The sequence below is a fragment of the Eumetopias jubatus genome, unplaced genomic scaffold (genome assembly GCF_037043125.1).
Source record: "Eumetopias jubatus isolate StellerSeaLion01/CBP00866 unplaced genomic scaffold, mEumJub1_p1.0 scaffold_11, whole genome shotgun sequence".
NCBI classification, from domain to species: Eukaryota; Metazoa; Chordata; class Mammalia; order Carnivora; family Otariidae; genus Eumetopias; species Eumetopias jubatus.
In genome coordinates this window covers 34,939,163-34,958,642 of record NW_028274817.1, presented here as the reverse complement: position 1 = coordinate 34,958,642, position 19,480 = coordinate 34,939,163, and the positions used below count along the sequence as shown (strand labels likewise).

Here is a 19,480-nt window from a genome sequence, read left to right as displayed (position 1 = left end):
GGAAATAAAGAAGAAGGCACATTATAAATGTTATGTAGTGGTCTGATAGTGTGCCCTCAAAATTCATGTTCATTCGGAATGTCAAGAGTGTGACCTTACTGAAAATAGGGTCTTTGCAGATGTAATTAAAGTGAAGTCATACTGGATGAGCATGAGCCCTAAATCCAATGACTGGTGAGCACACAGAAGAGAGGACAGACAGAATGACACACACAGTGATTGGTGGACACACAGAAAAACACAGAGAGAACACCGTCTCTGGGGTGATCCGTGGTGGATGTTTTGAGGGCAAGCTGACCCACAGCCTGCGCGCCCCAGACCGCCTCCTGTGGAAGCCTCTGCCGGCCGTGTAGCTTTCTCCCTTTGTCTCATAACCATGTCCACCAATGAGAATGCTAATTCACCAGCTGCCTGCCTTAACAGATTCAAAAACAAGGGGAAAGACAGTACAGAAATGAGGCGGTGCCGAATAGAAGTTAATGTGGAGCTGAGGAAAGCTAAGAAGGATGACCGGATGCTGAAAAGGAGAAACGTAAGCTCGTTTCCTGATGAGGCTACCTCTCCACTACAGGAAAACTGCAACAACCAGGGCACTGTAAATTGGTCTGTTGATGACATTGTCAAAGGCATAAATAGCAACAATTTGGAAAGCCATCTTCAGGCTACTCAAGCTGCTAGTAAACCGCTTTCTAGGGAAAAACAGCCCCCCATAGACAACATAATCCGGGCTGGTTTGATTCCAAAATTTGTGTCCTTCTTGGGCAGAACTGATTGTAGTCCCATTCAGTTTGAATCTGCTTGGGCTCTCACTAACATTGCTTCTGGGACGTCAGCACAGACCAAGACTGTGGTAGATGGAGGTGCTATCCCAGCATTCATTCTCTGTTGGCATCTTCCCATGCCCACATCAGTGAACAAGCTGTATGGGCTCTAGGAAACATTGCAGGTGATGGTTCAGTTTTTTGAGACTTGGTTATCAAGTATGGTGCAGTTGACCCACTATTGGCTCTCCTTGCAGTTCCTGATATGTCATCTTTAGCATGTGGTTACTTACGTAACCTTACTTGGACACTTTCAAACCTTTGTCGCAACAAGAATCCTGCACCCCCATTAGATGCTGTTGAGCAGATTCTTCCTACCTTAGTTTGTCCCCTGCATCATGATGAACCAGAGGTATTGGCAGATATCTCCTGGGCCATTTCCTACCTTACTGACGGTCCGAATGAACGGATTGAAATGGTTGTGAAAACAGGAGTTGTGCCCCAGCTTGTGAAGCTTCTAGGAGCTACTGAATTGCCCATTGTGACTCCTGTGCTAAGAGCCATAGGAAATATTGTCATTGGGACAGATGAACAGACTCAGGTTGTAATAGATGCAGGAGCACTTGCTGTTTTTCCCAGCCTCCTAACAAACCCCAAAACTAATATTCAGAAGGAAGCTATGTGGACAATGTCAAACATCACAGCTGGTCGCCAGGATCAGATACAGCAAGTTGTGCATCATGGTTTAGTCCCATTCCTCATTGGTGTTCTCTCTAAGGCAGACTTTAAGACATAAAAGGGGGCGCCTGGGGGGCTCAGATGGTTAAGCGTCTGCCTTTGGCTCAGGTCATGATCCCAGGGTCCTGGGATCGAGCCCCACATCGGGCTCCCTGCTCAGCGGGGAGCCTGCTTTTCCCTCTCCCATTCCCCCTGCTTGTGTTCCCTCTCTCGCTGTCTCTCTCTCTCTCTGTCAAATAAATAAATAAAATCTTTAAAAAAAAAAAGTATTTGTGGGAGGGAATTTGATCATGTATTTTAAAAGTTTAAAAACATTTATAGACTTTAAATGAGCGATTCTACTTTCAGTAATTTATTCCAATGAAATAATGCTATTAATCTATAATATTTACTGTATAGATATATCAGTTATATTCATAATATCGTTTGTAATTTGGAAGCAACCTAAGTATGAAATAGTAGGGGATCAACTGGGCAAATTATGATTTATCTTTAAAATAAAATATAACAGACATTAATTATAATAATATAGAGCTCATAGTTATAGACCTGGAAATATGTTCTTTTTAATTTTTCCCAGCTTTATTGAGGTATGATTGACAAATAAAAATTATATATATTTAGGTTGTACAACATGATTTTTTAAGGTGTACAATGTGATGATTTTATATATATATATATATACACATTGTAAAATTATTACAATTGAGTAAATTAACACATCCATCACTTCATATAGTTACCATTTTGTGTGTGGGGGGAGATCACTTAAAATCTACTCTCAACAAATTTTAAGTATATGATAAAATATTATTAATAATAATTACCATAGTGTACATTAGACACCCAGAACTTATTCATCTTATAACTGGAAGTTTCCTCTGCTTTCACCAATATCTCTCCCTCCCCTGCCACCCCCCCACAAGCCGTGGCAACCAGTGTTCTACTCTCTGATTTTAAGAGATTTACTTTTTTAGATTCTACATATAATTGAGATCATACAGTATTTGTCTTTATTTCTGGCTTATTTTACTTAGCATAATATCTTCCAGGTTCATTCATGTTTTTGCAAATGGCAGGACTTCCCTTTTTTATGGCTGAATAATATTGCATTGTGTGTGTGTATATCACATTTTCTTTATCCATTCATCCATTGACACTTAAATGGTTCCATATCTTAATTATTATGAATAATGCTACAATGAACATGGGAGGGCAGCTATATCTTTGAAATACTGACCTTCATATCTTTTGGATACATGCCCAGAAGTGAGATTGCTGGATCATATGGCAGTTCTATTTTTAAATTTTAAAGGAATATCCATACTGTTTTTCACAACTGTGCCAATTTACATTTCCACCAACAGTATACAAGGGTTCTCTTTTCTCCACACCCTCATCAACATTTATTGCTTGGTTTTTTGATAATAGGCATCTTAAGAGGTGTGAGATAATATTTCATTGCAGTTTTGATTTGCATTTCCCTGGTGATTACAGATGTTGAGTACCATTTCATATACCTGTTGGCCATTTGTATGTCTTTTTAAGGGAAAATTGTCTATTCAGGTCATTTGCCCACTTTTTAATAAGGTAAGGTATTTCTTTTTTTGCTTTGAATCGTGTGAATTCCTTATATATTTTGGATATTAACCCCTTATCAGATATATGGTTTGTAAATATTTTCTTCTATTCTGTAGGCTACCTATTCATTGTATTAATAGTTTCTTTTGCTGCACAGAAGCATTTTAGTTTGATGTAGTCTCACTTGGATGTTTTTGCTTTTGTTGCCTGTGCTTTTGGTGTCATTTCCAAAAAGTCATTGCCAAGACCAATGATAAGGAGCTTTTCCCCTATGTTTTCTTCTAGGAGTTTTATGGTAGCAGGTCTTATATTTATGTCTTTAATCCATGTCCAGTTAATCTTTGTGTACAGTGTAAGATAAGAGTAAAATTTCACTCTTTCCTATGTGGATTTCCAGTTTTCCCTGCACCATTTATTAAAGAGGCTGTCCTTTCCCCACTGTGTATTCTTGTCAAAGATTAGTTTATCATATATATGTGGGTTTATTTCTGGGCCCTATATTCTGTATCTGTTTTTATGTTAGTACCATACTGTTTTTATTACTATAGCTTTGTAATATAACTTGAAACAAGGAAGTGTGATGATGCTTCCAGCTTTGTTCTTTCTCAAGATTGCTTTGGCTATTTGGGATCTTTTGTGATTCCATACAAATTTTAGAGTGTTTTTATTTTCCGGTGAAAAAAATGCCATTGGAATTTTGATGGGTATTGCATTGAATCTGTATATCACTTTAGGTATTATGGACATTTTCATGGTATTAATTCTTCCAATCCAGGAACATGGGATAGCTTTCTTTTCCTTCATGTCTTCCAATTTTTTTCATCAATGTCTTACAGTTTTCAGTGTGTAGATCTTTCACTTCCTTGGTTAAATTTATTCCTAAGTATTTTATTTTTTTTTGATGCTATTATAAATGGGATTGTTTTCTTAATTTCTTTTTTTGGATGGTTCCTTGTTAGTATATAGAAATGTAACTAATTTTTGTATACTAATTTTGTATCCTGCAATATTACTGAATTTGTTTATTGGTTCTAATGGTTTTTTGATGGAGTCTTTAGGTTTTTCTGTATATAATATTATGTCATTTTCAAATAGAGACAACTTAAATGTTTTCTTGCCAATTTGGATGCCTTTTATTTCTGTTTCTTTTCTGCTTGCTCTAGCTAGGACTTCCGGTACTATGTTGAATAGTAGTGGTGAGACAGAGCATCCTTGTCTTGTTCCTGGTCTTAGATAAAAAGCCTTCAGCTTTTCACCACTGAATATGGTGTTAGCTGTGGGATTGCCATATATGGGAATATATTCCTTGTTGTTTTATTTTGTTTTTTCATTTTCATTAAGTTTTAAATTTTAATTCCAGTGTGGTTAACATACAGTGTTATATTAGTTTTAGGTGTAGAATATAGTGATTCAACAATTCTATACATTACTCAGTGCTCATTGTGACAACTGTACACTTTAATCCCCATCACGTATTTCACCCATCCCCCCAACCCCTCCGCTCTGGTAACCATCAGTTTGTTCTCTGTAGTTCAGAGTCCGTTTCCTGGCTTGTCTTTCTCTCTTTTCCTTTCATTTGTTTTGTTTCTTAAATTCCACATGAGTGAGATGATATGGTATTTGTCTTTCTCTGACTGACTTGTTTTGCTTAACATTATTCTCTCTAGCTCCATCACGTTTTGCAAATGGCAAGATTTCATTTTTTATGGCTGAGTAATATTCCATTGTATATATATACACCACATCTTCTTTATCCATTCATCTAATGATGGACCTTTGGGTTGCTTCCATAATTTGGTTATTGTAAATAAGGCTGCTATAAACATAGGGGTGCATATCTTTTTGAATTAGTGTTTTTGTATTCTTTGGGCAAATACCCAGTAGTGTGATTACTGGATAGTAGGGTAGTTCTACTTTTATTTTTTGAAGAACCTCCATACTGTTTTCCAGAGTGGCTGCACCAGTTTGCATTTCCACCAACAGTGCAAGAGGATTCCTTTCTCTTCATATCCTTGTCAACATTTTTCTTTCTTGTGTTTTTGACAGGTGTGAGGGGATATCTCATTTTGTTTTGATTTGCATTTCCCTGATGATGAGTGTTGTTGAGCATCTTTTCATGTGTCTCTTAGCCATCTGGATGTCTTCCTTGGAGAAATGTCTGTTTATGTGTTCTGCCAATTTTTAAATTGGATTATTTGGTTTTTGGGTGGTGAGTTGTATCAGGTCTTCATAAATTTTGGATACTAACTTTTTATCAGATATGTCAACTGCAAATATCTTCTCCCATTCAGTATGTAGTCTTTCAGTTTTGTTGATTGCTTGCTTTGCTGTGCAGAAGTTTTTTATTTTGATGTAGTCCCAATAGTTTATTTTTGCTTTTATTTCCCTTGCCTCAGGAGACATATCTAGAGAAATATTGCTATGGTCGATGTCAGAGAAATTACTGCCTGTGCTCTCTTCTAGGATTTTTATGGTTTTGGGTCTAATATGTAGGTCCTTGATACATTTTGAGTTTATTTTTGTGTATGGTACAAGAAAGTCCACTTTCATTCTTTTGCATGTAGCTGACAAGTTTCCCAACACCATTTGTTGAAGAGACTTTCCCATTGCGTATTCTTGCCTCTTTTGTGAAAGATTAATTGACCATATAATTGTGAGTTTGTTTCTGGACTTTCTATCCTGTTCCATTGATCTATGTGTTTATTTTTGTGCCAGTGCCATACTGTTTTGATTACTATAATTTTGTAGTATGATTTGAAATCTGGAATTGTGAAACCTTTAGCTTTTTTTTTTCCAAGATTGTTTTGGCTATTCTGTGTCTTTGGTAGTTCCATCCAAATTTTAGGATCATTTGTTCTAGTTCTGTAAAAAATGTAGTTTGATAGGGATTGCATAAAATCTGTAGATTGCTTTGGGTAGTATGGACATTTTCACAGTCATGATCATGGAATATCTTTCCATTTGTGTTGTCTTCAATTTCTTTCATCAGTGTTTTATAGTTTTCAGAGTACAGGTCTTTCATCTCCTTGGTTAAGTATATCCCAGGTATTTTATTATTGTTGCTGCATTTGTAAATGGGATTGCTTTCTTAATTTATTTTTCTGTTGCTTCATTATTAGTGTATAGAAATGCAACAGATTTCTGTACATGGAAATATATTCTTGAAAGAAGCTGGTTCCTGAACACTATGGTAATAATTATCTATTGCTGCATAACCAATTATACCAAAACTTAATAGCTTCAAACAAAAAACTTTATGATATCATAGTTTTCAAGGGTCAGGAATATGGGAATGGCTTACGTGAGTGGCTCTGACTCAGAGCCCCTCACATATTTGCTGACAAGTTGTTGGCTAGGGCTGTGGTCATATCAGGGCTTGACTGGGTCAAAGAATCCACTTCCAAATTCACTCACATGGTTGTTGTCATCTCTCAATTCCTCCATGGCTATTGGCCAGAGGCTTCTTTTCCTTACCATATGGGCAAACCAATAGCTGCCTGAATGTTTCCATGACATGGCAGCTGGCTTCTCTTACAGTGAGTCATCCAAAAGAGTGTAGAGAGAGAGACAAAGAAAAAAAACAGTCTTCCTTAACCTGATCTCAGAAATGCCATACTATCACTTCTGTCATCTGATATTTGTCAAACAGACAAACCCTGTTACAATGTGGGAAAGAACTATACAAGGGTGTGAATACCAGCAGGTGGGAATCACTGGGGACCGTCTTGGAGGCTGGCTACCACAACAAATATTGGAGATGGAGAGGAAAAAGATAGACATCAAGGTATCAAGAATATCTATCTCTGGGTGTTGAGATTATGGGTATCTTTTTTTTTAAAGATTTTATTTATTTATTTGACACACAGAGAGAGACAGCAAGAGAGGGAACACAGCAGGGGGAGTGGGAGAGGGAGAAACAGCTCCCTGCTGAGCAGAGAGCCCAATGCGGGACTCGATCCCAGGACCCCAAGATCATGACCTGAGCTGAATGCAGACGCTTAACAACTGAGCCACCCAGGCACCCGAAATTATGGGTATCTTTAAAGTATATTTTTTCTTTTTGTCTGTTTTCCAATTTTTTATAGTGTCCACAATTAGTGATGTTCAATGAAATCAGCAACCAATCAATCCATTTTATTAAGGAAATCAATGGGAAACAGGGAGACACAGGAGAGAGAAGGGACCATTGATGGAGTTCAATATGGAAGGAAGTGGACATGGAAGGGAGTGCATTCCAGTGTAGAGGTGGAGGCCATTGTCATAATCATAGGAGTGATAATGAAAATGTAAATATGTGAATGAGCTGGCACTGGATGTGAAAATATGTAAGTCTTGGAAAGGATGTATTAGCTTTGGCCAAGACAGCCTTGAATTGGAATGAGGAAACATTGACCTCTGAAAGATGAAAGGAGGAAAATATAGTTGCTATTATTAGAAATATTAGAGTATTAAGGCAGGAAATTTGATGGATTTCACACTTAAAGGTACCTTTTTTCCCTCCTCTGATAAAGGAAGCAAGACATTCTGTTGAGTCTGACTGTGATGGGAGAAGTTTGTGCAAGCTTAAAACAGCAGTTGTTTGGAATGGAAGAGTTTGCCAACCAGAGAAAGAATTGTATAGAAATCTTGAGAGCCCAGATGATAATATCTGTGTTTCTTTTATGTCATCTTTAAACTCAAAGAACAGTGTTATTAGCTCTAATGTGTAATAATGTTCATCTGTTGATTATTTACAATACTTGCTATCTTTCATGTTAAAGGAAAAGTGTTTCTCTACTCACAACACTTCTGATACCAAACATATAGCTTTTTTTCCTCACACCAAACAATTTTCCAACTCTGAACTCTAAGTGGATGTCCTGTAATTTAACTCAATTCTGACATTAATTACTCAGAGTTAGTATCAGATTTCACATGTTTAAATGTTCAGTTCCACAAGACTGCCCTCACTTTTGATACCGTTGGCAAGTAGTGGGTCCCTAGGGTATCCAAACATCTCTTTGACTTGGCTACAAAGTTAGGGGTTCCCGCATGAACCTCCTCAGATTTGATAATTTGTTGGAAAAGCTCTCAAAACTTAGAAGAATATCTATTTACATTTACTGGTTTATTATAAATAACATTATAGAGGATACAATGAACAGCCCAATGAAGAGGTACATAGAGTGAGTTCTGGAAAGGTGCTGAGAGCTGGAGCTTCTGTCTCCATGGAATTGGGCTGTACAACACTCCTGGCACATGGATGTGTTCACTAACCCAGAAGCTCTCTAAGCTCCATAATTAGGGATTTTCATAAAGGCTTCATTCACCATGTAGGCATGATCAAATATTAATACAATCTCCAGTCCCTCTTCCCTCCACACAGGATGGTAATGGAACTGAAAATTTCAAGCTTCTAATCATGGCTTCATCTTTCTGGTGATCAGTCCTCCTTCTAGGGGTATACCTAGAAGGTATAGCTATCTAGGGGTATACCAAAAGTCTCCTCATTAGAACAAAAAATACTCCTATTACCCTAAAATTCCAAGGGATTTAGGAGCTCTGTGTTAAGTTGCTCCTATCACCTCCATCATTCAGGAAATTACAAGGAATTCTGTGTCAGGAACCATGGTGAAAGACCAAATATTAGAGATAGCAGTGCTCCTAGCACACCTGTCACTCAGGAAATTATAAGAATTTTAGGAGCTCTTTTTCTTCTTCTTTTTTTTAAGTAATTTTTTTATTATGTTCAATTAGGCAGCATATAGTACATCATTAGTTTTTGATGTAGTGTTCAATGATTCATTAGTTGCGTATAACACCCAGTGCTCATCACCACATGTACCCTTCCTAATACCCATCACCTGGTTACCACCCTCCTCCCTTCTGTAACCCTAAGTTTGGTTCCTGAAGTCCAGAGTCTCTCATGGTTTGTCTCCATCTCTGATTTCTTCCCATTCAGTTTTCCCTCCCTTCCTTCTCCTAATGTCCTCCACGCTATTCCTTATGTTCCACATATGAGTGAAACCATATGATAATTGTCTTTCTCTGCTTGACTTATTTCACTGAGCATAATCTCCTCCAGTCCCATCCATGTGGATGTAAAAGTTGGGTATTCATCCTTTCTGATGGCTGAGTAATATTCCATTGTATATCTGAACCACATCTTCTTTATCCATTCATCTGTTGAAGGGTATCTCGGCTCCTTCCACAGTTTGGAGCTCTGTTTCAGAAGCAGAGGGCAGAGACCAAATATATGTTTCTTATTATGTTGCACCTGTTATTGGCCAGCCTCTGGTGTGGTTTATATCTTTTTAAAGACGATGATGAGTTGGGGCACCTGGGTGGCTCAGTCAGTTAAGTGTCTGACTTTGGCTCAGGTCATGATCTCAGGGTCCTGGGATGGAGCCCTGCATTGGGCTCCCCCACTCAGCAGGGAGTGTGCTTAGTCTCTCTCCCTCTCCCTCTGCCCCTCCCCCCGCTCGTGCTCTGTCTCTCTCTCAAATAAATAAAATCTTTTAAAAATGATGAGTTAATGTAAGATGTTTTCACAGCATTTCTCCTTACTGCTTACCAAGTCAGCTTTCTTGGATTATGTTTATAGAAAGCTCATGATCTAGTTAACTTCAGTTTTAGGATGACAGTTATTAGTCCCCATTTGGGGCCAAACCCAAAGCAAAATTTTGGTCTTCTTTTCAAAATGGTCATGGCACATTTTTAATTGGATTTTTTTGGTGTTGAGTTGTAGAAGTTCTTTATATACTTTGGATCTTAACACTTTATTGGATATATCATTTGCAAATATCTTCTCCCATTCAGTGGGTTGTCTTTTGTTTTGTTGATGGTCTCCTTCACTGTCAAAATATTTATATTTTGGTATAGTGCCAATAGTTTAATTTTGCTTTGGTTTTCCTTGCCAAAAAAAACAAAAACACTAATTCAAAAAGATATATGCACCCTTATGCTTATTGCAGCATTATTTACTATAGCCAAGATATGGAACCCAAGTGTTCATCTGTCGATAGATGGATAGATCACACACACACACACACACACACAGACACTATTACTCAACCATAAAAAATGAAATTTTGCCATTTGCAACAACATGGATGGATCTAGAGGCTATAATGCTAAATGAAATAAATCAGAGAAAGACAAATCCAATATGATTTCACTCATATGTTGACTTTAAGAAAGAAAACAAATAAAGAAAAAAAAAGAGACAAACAAAAAAAAAAACACATGCTCTTAAATACAGAGAACAAACTGGTGGTTGCCAGAGGGGAGGTGAGTGGGGGGATGAGTGAGCTAGGTGAAGGGAATTAAGAGTAAGCTTATTGCGATGAGCACTGAGTAATGTATTGAATTGTTGAATCACTATATTGTACACATGAAACTAATACAATGCTATATGTTAATTATACTGGAATTTAAAAAATACACAAATAACATTTTTTTAATGGCATGGACATCAAAATAGAATTTTTGCAAGGTTATTTTATGTAGGTGACATGAATTATTTTTAATTAGAGAAATCTTCATTACATAGGTCAAGAATTTGCACATGGGTATATAAAATTTAGGATTTTAAGAATGTGGAAGCTCATTAACATATGAGAAACCCTCAAACTTAACAGTTTCTCTTTTTCTGAAACAAACAAACAAACAGAAAAACCAAAAAAACCAAAAAAAACCCCTACCAGAAATACTATATTACTAGAGAATGTGAAAAACAGTACATAGGGGTTGAAAAGCATATTTGGTAGCTACACTTGTGGTGAACATGGCATAATTTTTAAACTTGTTAAATCACTGTATTGTACACCGGAAACTAATGTAACATTGTCTGTAAACTATACTCAAATTTTTAAAACGCTTTTCAGCAAATTGAAACATACCTCTTTTCATCCTACATACAGAGAATTTGATATATGCTAAAAATTGTATCTCTACATTCCAGTCCCTCTGGAGAACCTATTGACTGATGCCCAGGGCTTACTAAATGCTTGCAACTGATAAACTCCTCTCTATTAAGTCAGAATAGTCTTGCTGCCACCAATTGAGAGGTATAAGAGACAAGGTAGGGTTGTATTTTTTTCCAAACCTGTTTGGGCCAATTGAACTTGCTATTGTAATTCCATAATTTAATTTTAATATTATGACAATCAGTGGAACATGACTACAAAAGTAAAATTGTTATTTCTGTGAAAACCAAGTTGAATGAGCAATATTAGGAATAAAATAAAGGACTTAAATAGAGATATAGCAGAGATTAATAAGAATATTACAAAGCACTTCATACTAATACTGTTAAAAAATTAGATGAAATAAACAGACTTCTAGAAAAATAAAAACTATTGAATGTGACTCAATAGTTAAACATGTAATTGCCAGACAACCCAGGAATTTCACCCCTTTGTTATATACCCAAAATAATTCAACCCTGGTATTCAAACAAATACTTGCACCTGAATGTTCATAGCAGCACTATTTACAATAGTCAAAAGGTAGAAATGATCCAAATACCCATTAATGAATGAGTAGGTGAGCAAATTATTCACACAGGGGTATTATTCAGCCATAAAAATTAATGAAATGCTGGTACATGTTGCAACGTGGATGAAGCTTGAAAACATGCTGTGAAAGAACCCAGACACAAAACACCACGTATTGTGTGATTCTATTAATGTAAAATGTCCAGGATAGATAAATCCATCAATAATGAAAAGCAGGTTAGTGCTTGCCAGGGGATTAACTGCTTTATGGGCATGAGCTTTAATTTTGGGTTGACAAAAATATTTGAGAACTAGGTAGATATGGTGATTGTATAACATTGTGAATGTACTAAACATCACTGAGTTCTTCACTTCAAGATGATTACTCTTATGTGAATTTCACCTAAATAAAAAAGTAAAAAGAATGTCCCAAAATAATTTTCCAAGAATAATGAATAACCCACTGTCAAAATTACTATGCACAAAATATATCAAGGCACCAGGAATGAGCACCAGCAGAAACGAAAAACAGTAGTATCCCCAAAAGGCTTCAGATGTTGGATTTATGAGACACAAATTATTTCTTTAAACTGTTTATAAAGTATGTCTTCTATGTTTAAAAAATAAGACATAAGGTTCAAATTTCTCTAGAGAACAAGAAAGTATAAAAATGAACCAGCAGACTTGAATTGTAATGAAATAGAATTCCTAGAAATAAAAAAAATACTGTAATTAAAGTTTAAAATTCAGTGGATGAAAACTACAGAAGATGTAGAAAATCTAAATATCTTTACATCAATTTTTAAAATTGAATTTATAAATAAAAACCTCTGCACACCAATCCCAAATGCCTTGACTGGTAAATTCTACCAAATATTTAAGAAATAATATCAACTGTACACAAACTCATTTAGAAAATAGAGGAGGAGGGGGACATTTCATGGCACATTTTATGAGGCCAGAATTTCCCTGATGTGAAATCAGAAAAATAAAAGACAAGGAAACTATAGGCTAATATACCTCATGAACAAAAATCCATAACAAAATATTAGCAAATAGAATCTAGCAATATACAAAAAGATACTAACTCATGGTTTATTTTCATCCCTGTATTGAAAGTTTGATTTCCTATTTGAAAATCAAGCAATGTAGTTCACAACATTAATAGGCCTCAGGCAGGAAATTATAGATTCCTCTCAAATAGACACTGCAAAAGCATTTGACAAAATTCAATACCCACAGGGTTCTGCCTGTAACCAAGATGGAATAATAGGAACTTGATTTGCCCTTCTACCTAAAACAACTAAAAAACCTGGACAAAGCATATAAAATATTAATTTTCAGGACATTGGGTATCACTGAAGGAAAGGTGGTAATACCTGAGAGACAGGAAAAAAAATAAGGTGAGTCCTAGATTACTGTCTAGAGTATTCAGCCCATGGCACAAGGAGGGAAACCCAGACTGAGCCCACTAATCTCTGTAATTAGAGGAGATGAAGCTGAGAGTCTGGGGAGGAAAGGGTAATTAGAGCTCACGAGGCAGAGTATGGTGGTATGGTATCCTTTTTTTTTTTTTTTTTTGGAAATTGACAAGCTGATTCTCAAAGATGAATGTAATTAACAGATGAAAACAGAAAAACCGTATGATCATCATAATAGACACAGATAAAGCATTTGACAAAATCCACCATCCATTTTTGATAAAAATTCTCAGCAGACCAGGAATAGAAGGAAATCTTAACCTGATAAAGTGTGCCAGCCAGAAAACTTACAGCTAACTTAATAAGTAAAGGTGAAAGTATGTTTCTGCCCTGAGATCACGAAACAATGCAAGAAAGTAATCTTTTACTACTTATATTCAACTGTAGACTGGCAGTTCTGTCCATTGCTATATAGCAAGAAAGAGAAATCCAGACAGGAAAGGGAGAACTAAAACTAAATGATTTTAAGACTATATGATCTTCTATGTAGAAAATGTCATGATTTAAAATGTCATGATTTTAAGACAATATGATCTTCTGTGTAGAAAATCTGATGGAATCTACCAAAAAAAGCTACTAAAACTAAGTGAATTTAGCAGAGGTTCAGGATAGAAGATCAACATAGAAAAATCAGATTATTTGGTTATTTTGGTGTTGAGTTGTATAAATTATATATTTTGGATATTAACCCACTATCAGATATATTCTTTGCAAATATCTTCTCCCATTCAATAGGTAGCCTTTTCATTTTGTTGATAGTTTCCTGTACAAAAAAATTTTTTTTGATGTAGTCTCAGTTATTTTTGTTTCCCCTGCTTGAGGAAACATATCTAGAAAAATGTTGTAAGGCTGATGTCTAAGAGATTACTGCCTATGTTTCCTTTAAGGGGTTTTGTGGTTTCAGGTCTCATATTTAAGTCTATAATCCATTTTGAGTTTATTTTTGTGTATGGTGTAAGAAAGTGGTTCACATTTATTCTTTTGCATGCAGTTATCCAGTTTTCCCAGCACCGTTTATTGAAGAGCCTGTGTTCTCCATTGTATATTCTTGCCTCTTTTGTCAGAGGTTAATTGACAATATAAGCATGTGTTTGTTTCTGAGCTCTCTATTCTGTTCCATTGATCTGTGTGTCTATTTTTGTGCCAGTGCCATATTGTTGTAATTACTATAGTTTTGTAGTATATCTTTAAATCTGGGATTATGAAACCTCCAGCTTTGTTCTGTTTTCTCAAGAGTGCATTGGCTATTAGGGGTCTTTGTGGTTCCATACAAATTTTAGAATTATTTGCTCTAGTTTAGTGAAAGATACTATTAGTTTTTTGATGGGGATTGTACTGAATCTGTAGATTACTTTGGGTAATATGGACATTTTAACAATATTAATTGTTTCAATCCATGAGCATGGTATATCTTTCCATTTTTATGTCATATTCAATTTCTTTCATTGGTGACCTATAGTTTTCAGAGCACAGGTCTTTCACCTCCTTGGTTAAGTTTATTCCTAGGTATTCTATTCTTTTTGGTGAAATTATAAATGAGATTATTTTCTTAATTTCTCTTTCTGCAACTTCATTATTAATGTATAAAGAAGCACAACAGATTTCTGTATATTAATTTTGTATCCTGCACTTTACTGAATTTATGTATTAGTTCTAGTAGTTTATTGCTGGAGTCTGTAGGGTTTTCTGTGTGTAGTATCATGTCATCTGCAACAGTGACAGTTTTACTTCTTCCTTACCAATTTGAATGTCTTTTATTTCTTTTTCTTTTCTGATTGCTGTGGCTAGGATTTCTAGTACTATGTTGAATAAAAGTGGTGAGAGTGGCCATCTTTGTCTTGTTCCTGATTATAGAAGAAAAGATTTCAGCTTTTCACCATTGAGTATGATGTTAGCTGTGTGTTTGCCATTTATGGCCTTCATTATGTTGAGGAATGGTCCATCTAAGCCCACTTTGATGGGAGTTTTTATCATGAACAGATGTTAAGTTTTGTCAGATGCTTTTTCTGCATCTATTGAGGTAATCCTATGGTTTTTATCCTCCATTTTGTTAATGTGATATATCACATTGATTTGTGGATATGGAAACATCTTCATATCCCTGGGATAAATCCCACTTAATTGGACCTAAATAGACATTTTTCTTAGAAAACATAGATGGGCAATAGACACAGGAAAATATGCTCAACAGCACTAATCACTAGGAAAATGTAAATCAAAACCATAATGATATATTACCTTATACCTGTTAGAATGGCTAGAATAAAAAAGACAAGAAATAACAAGTGTTGGTATGGAGAAAAAGCAATCCTCACACACTGTTGGTGGGGATGTAAACTGGTGCAACAACTGTAGAAAACAGTATGGAGGTCCCTCAAAAATTTAAAAATAGAAGTACCACATGATCCAATATTTCCACTACTGGGTTTTTACCCAAAGAAAATGAAAACACTTATTTGAAAAGATGTATGCATCCCTATGTTTATTGCAGCATTATTTACAGCAGCCAAGTTATGGAAACAACATAAATGTCCATGGATAGATGAATGGATGAAGATATATATATAATGGTATATTAATCAGCCATAAAAAAGAATGAGATCTCGGATTTGCAAACAACATGGATGGACCTGGAGGGTTCTATGCTAAGTGAAATAAGTCTGATAGAGAACAAATACCTTATGATTTCACTTATATGTAGAATCTAAGAAACAAAACAAACAAATAGAAACAGATCCATAAATACAGAAAACTAACTGACAGTTGCCAGAGGAGAGGGTGGTGATGGATGGGCAAAATAGGTGAAGAGGAGTGGGAGGTACAGGCTTCCAATTATAAAATGAGTAAGTCACAAGAATGAAAGTTACAGCATAGGGAATATAGCTAATGGCATTGTAATAATGTTTTATGATGACAGATAGTATCTACACTTGTGGTGAACATAGCATATAGAGTTGTTGAATCACTATGTTGTACACCTGAAACTAATGTAACATTGTGTGTCAACTGTACATCAATAAAAATTTGTTGTATTTTTATATATTAGCAACAATCAAAATTGCAATGGAAAAAAATGCCATTAACGGTAGCTTCAAAATATGTTAAATACTTATGGATTAATCTGAGAAAAGATGTGTAAAACTAAGAAAAATCAAAGGAGACCTAAATAAGTAAAGAGATATATTGTTTTCATGAATCAGAAGGAAGATTCTATATTATTAAAATGTTAATTATTCACAATTTTATCTACAGATTTAACTCAATCCCAGTTAAAATGACGGTGTGCTTTTTTTTTTTTTGAAATTGAAAAGATAGTTCTCAAATTTACATGGAAATATAAAGAACCTGAATTAGCCAAAACAAATTAAAAAAAGAACAAATTTGGAGGACTTGTACTAGCTGATTTTCAAGTCTTAATATAATACTACAGTAATCATGACAGTGTAGTATTGGCATAAAGATAAACAACTAGATTGATTTTTGTCAGCATCCATGAAACTGTGACAGGCCAACTTGTCAGCTTACAAGTAGGGTAAAATCTCAGACCCTTCACAGTTCTTGACACAAGAGCCTTCAAAGTTATTTGGGATGATATATTTCTTAAACTGGTTGTGAATACATGGATCTTCATTTAATGTTTATTCTCTATATTTTACATACACATTATAAGTTATTTTTATATGATACATTTAATAATAAAAACAAGAGAATACTAAACTGATTTGGAAAAATTCAGTAAATCCATGTCACTAAAAATGGGGCTGTCAAGCCAAATGGGTTTATGACATCTATAAATAATTGGGAATAAGATCACACAATATAGGATTCTTCAGTCAGTATGCTTTACCAGTGCCTATAGGCTCTTACTCCATGTCAAAAGAACTGAAACTAGAAATCATTGATGACACTTATGAGTGAGTTTTATACAAGAAAAATTATAATGTAGGCCTTGGTCCTACATCAAAATATTGGGAAAGGAATGCACATTTATGTTTTAAGTTAAAATAAAATATTTAAGGCATTTATGTATCCTTTCCTACTGTTTTCTGCTTTAAAGGAGATTTTTAAATTAGTCAGCCCTCTGTCTCTATGGCATTGGTAAGGGGGCTTGCATCATATTTTAACTAATTAATGTAGCAAACAAATTCTTGGGTAAATATTGCTTGGATGTTTGGCTTTTCATTTACGTAAAAGCTCAAGAGCTTAGGGAGAACTTCAAATCTCCATGGTACCCAGGGACTTATTTTCAGCTCAGAGTGCAACAGGAAACCTGACATTGATTTTGGCTGAGATTGAGCCATTCAAGGGGATATGGTAAGTTTAGAGGTAATTACATATTTATAGATGAGATTTCAGGTGAAGATGCAGAACTTCAATAAAGAGACCTGATATCCTTGAAATATGGCTTTTATTTTCCCTTGACTATTCATGTCTTGAATCCTTCAAGTTGCTTCATATTTCCCTCTTTCCTGATAGGTGAATAGCAGGGAGACATACATAGTGAGAGAAGGAGAGAGAGTAAATAGAGGAAGGTAGAAAGATATTGGAAAAGAAAGAGGGGAAGCAAGGAAGATGGAAGAAAGGGACCAACCAGGAAAATAAATAGATTTAGCAGAACAGAGAGAAATAAGTAGAAGGAATTAAAAAATGGGAGTAGAAAGATTGTGTCTATGGTGATAATAGTGAATTCTAATTAAAAATTTTCTACTATTTATTATGCCCCTTCTATTTACTAGGCTTTTTGCCTTACCCCATTTAACCTATACAACATTAATAAGTAGTTCCTATAATTCCTATTTTATAAATTAGAAAACAGAGGCCCAAAGAAGTTGAGTAAATTGTCCCAAAGTGGTGGAGTCTGGATTTGAATCCAGGTCTGTTTGTCTCTAAAGCCAATACTTTCCCCACTGTATCAGACTACCTCTGCATGACACTGAAACAACAGGTTAAAAGGCAAGAGTTTATGCTAAATAGGTTATCTGACATCATATAAACAGAACACATAGAAATAATCTAGCTTTTGTTTCTCTTTATTACCTCTTCTCATGCTCTCCACAAAGGAGATTAAGCAGGCAGGCAGGGAGAAATATAAAACCCCAGCTTCACTTTTTACTATTGCTGGAGCTTTCAGGTCAAGCTAACAGCTTACTTCCCTCTGATCTCCCAAAGGGCTTAATGCCCAGTTCACTCATAGAAACTCAGTCCAAACTAGCATTTCCTAACTTTTTAGGGGTTATGAACTCCTTTGAGAGTCTAAAGAAAACTAAATATTCATTCTCTAAAAATATGCACATACATGCAAAATTTTGTGTAACAATTCAGGAGTTTCATAGGCCCCCTCAAAGTTCTGAGGTTTACATCTGAGATAAAGGTCTTAGGGTCTGGAACTGAAAAAATGGCCCTGAAATCTGAGACAGAGAATGAGCACCAAACCTAGTACCTTGGCTCTGCCAGAACTTGGATGAATCATTTTCAAATGCAAGGTTGGATGTGATTATCTTCTCTTCAGTTTTATGGCATATCCCTATGAAAAGCTTGATGCATGAAGCTTAAGTTTAAAGACAGAGGATCATAGGGGAAGGGAGAGAAAAATGAAACAAGACAAAACCAGAGAGGGAGACAAACCATAAGAGACTCTTAATCTCAGGAAACAAACTGAGGGTTGCTGGAGTGGTGGGGGGTGGGAGGGATGGGGTGGCTGGGTGATGGACATTGGGGAGGGTAGGTACTATAGTGAGCACTGTGAATTGTGTAAGACTGATGAATCACAGACCTATACCCCTGAAACAAATAATACATTATATGTTAATAAAAAAAGAAAAAAAAAGAAAAAATAAATTCCTACCTAGACTTGTACCCGATAGGCACTAAGAAAGTTCCATTATAGCATTAAATTATTTGTGCACTTCAGTGCCCACTAGTGGTCAAGGAAAAATATTTTGCCTTGAGTACTGGATGTTAGAGATGACTCTAACTTCCTCGAGTACAGCTCACTCTGAATTTCAGAATAGGGTCTTCTCTTTAGACATTGCTTACTTTCAATTTTGATTTTTCAAAATTCATGTAATTCCATTAAAATTTTGATGAGATCTTGTTGGGGTTCATGGTGAAATAATGGCATATAAGAAAGAATGCTGGACAGAGTCAAGACCTGCCACCTACTTGTTATGTTACTGTTGCTGAAGGTAGAGCACATTCCCCTGTGTCCTCAGTATTTTCATTTGTAACATGAGGGGATCATACTATTATCAGTGCTTTTCAAACCTCTTTAAATTTTTTTAGTAGTGAACATATGTGTTCAGTGGATATCTTATATAAACAAATAGAAGTAGAGCTGCTGTGATCACAAAGTGATGATAGTGATGGCAAAGAGTCAGATTCCCTCCCCCCTTCTCATTCCCCCTCCATACCACCAACACATCCATGAACCAATTCCATATAG

General features: G+C 35.7%; 1 pseudogene; it reads left to right on the top strand.

Annotated features, from left to right (window-relative positions):
* The first annotated feature begins 376 nt into the window (after positions 1-376).
* LOC114200233 (importin subunit alpha-1 pseudogene) lies at positions 377-1,557 on the top strand (annotated as a pseudogene).
* The last annotated feature ends 17,923 nt before the right edge of the window (positions 1,558-19,480 follow it).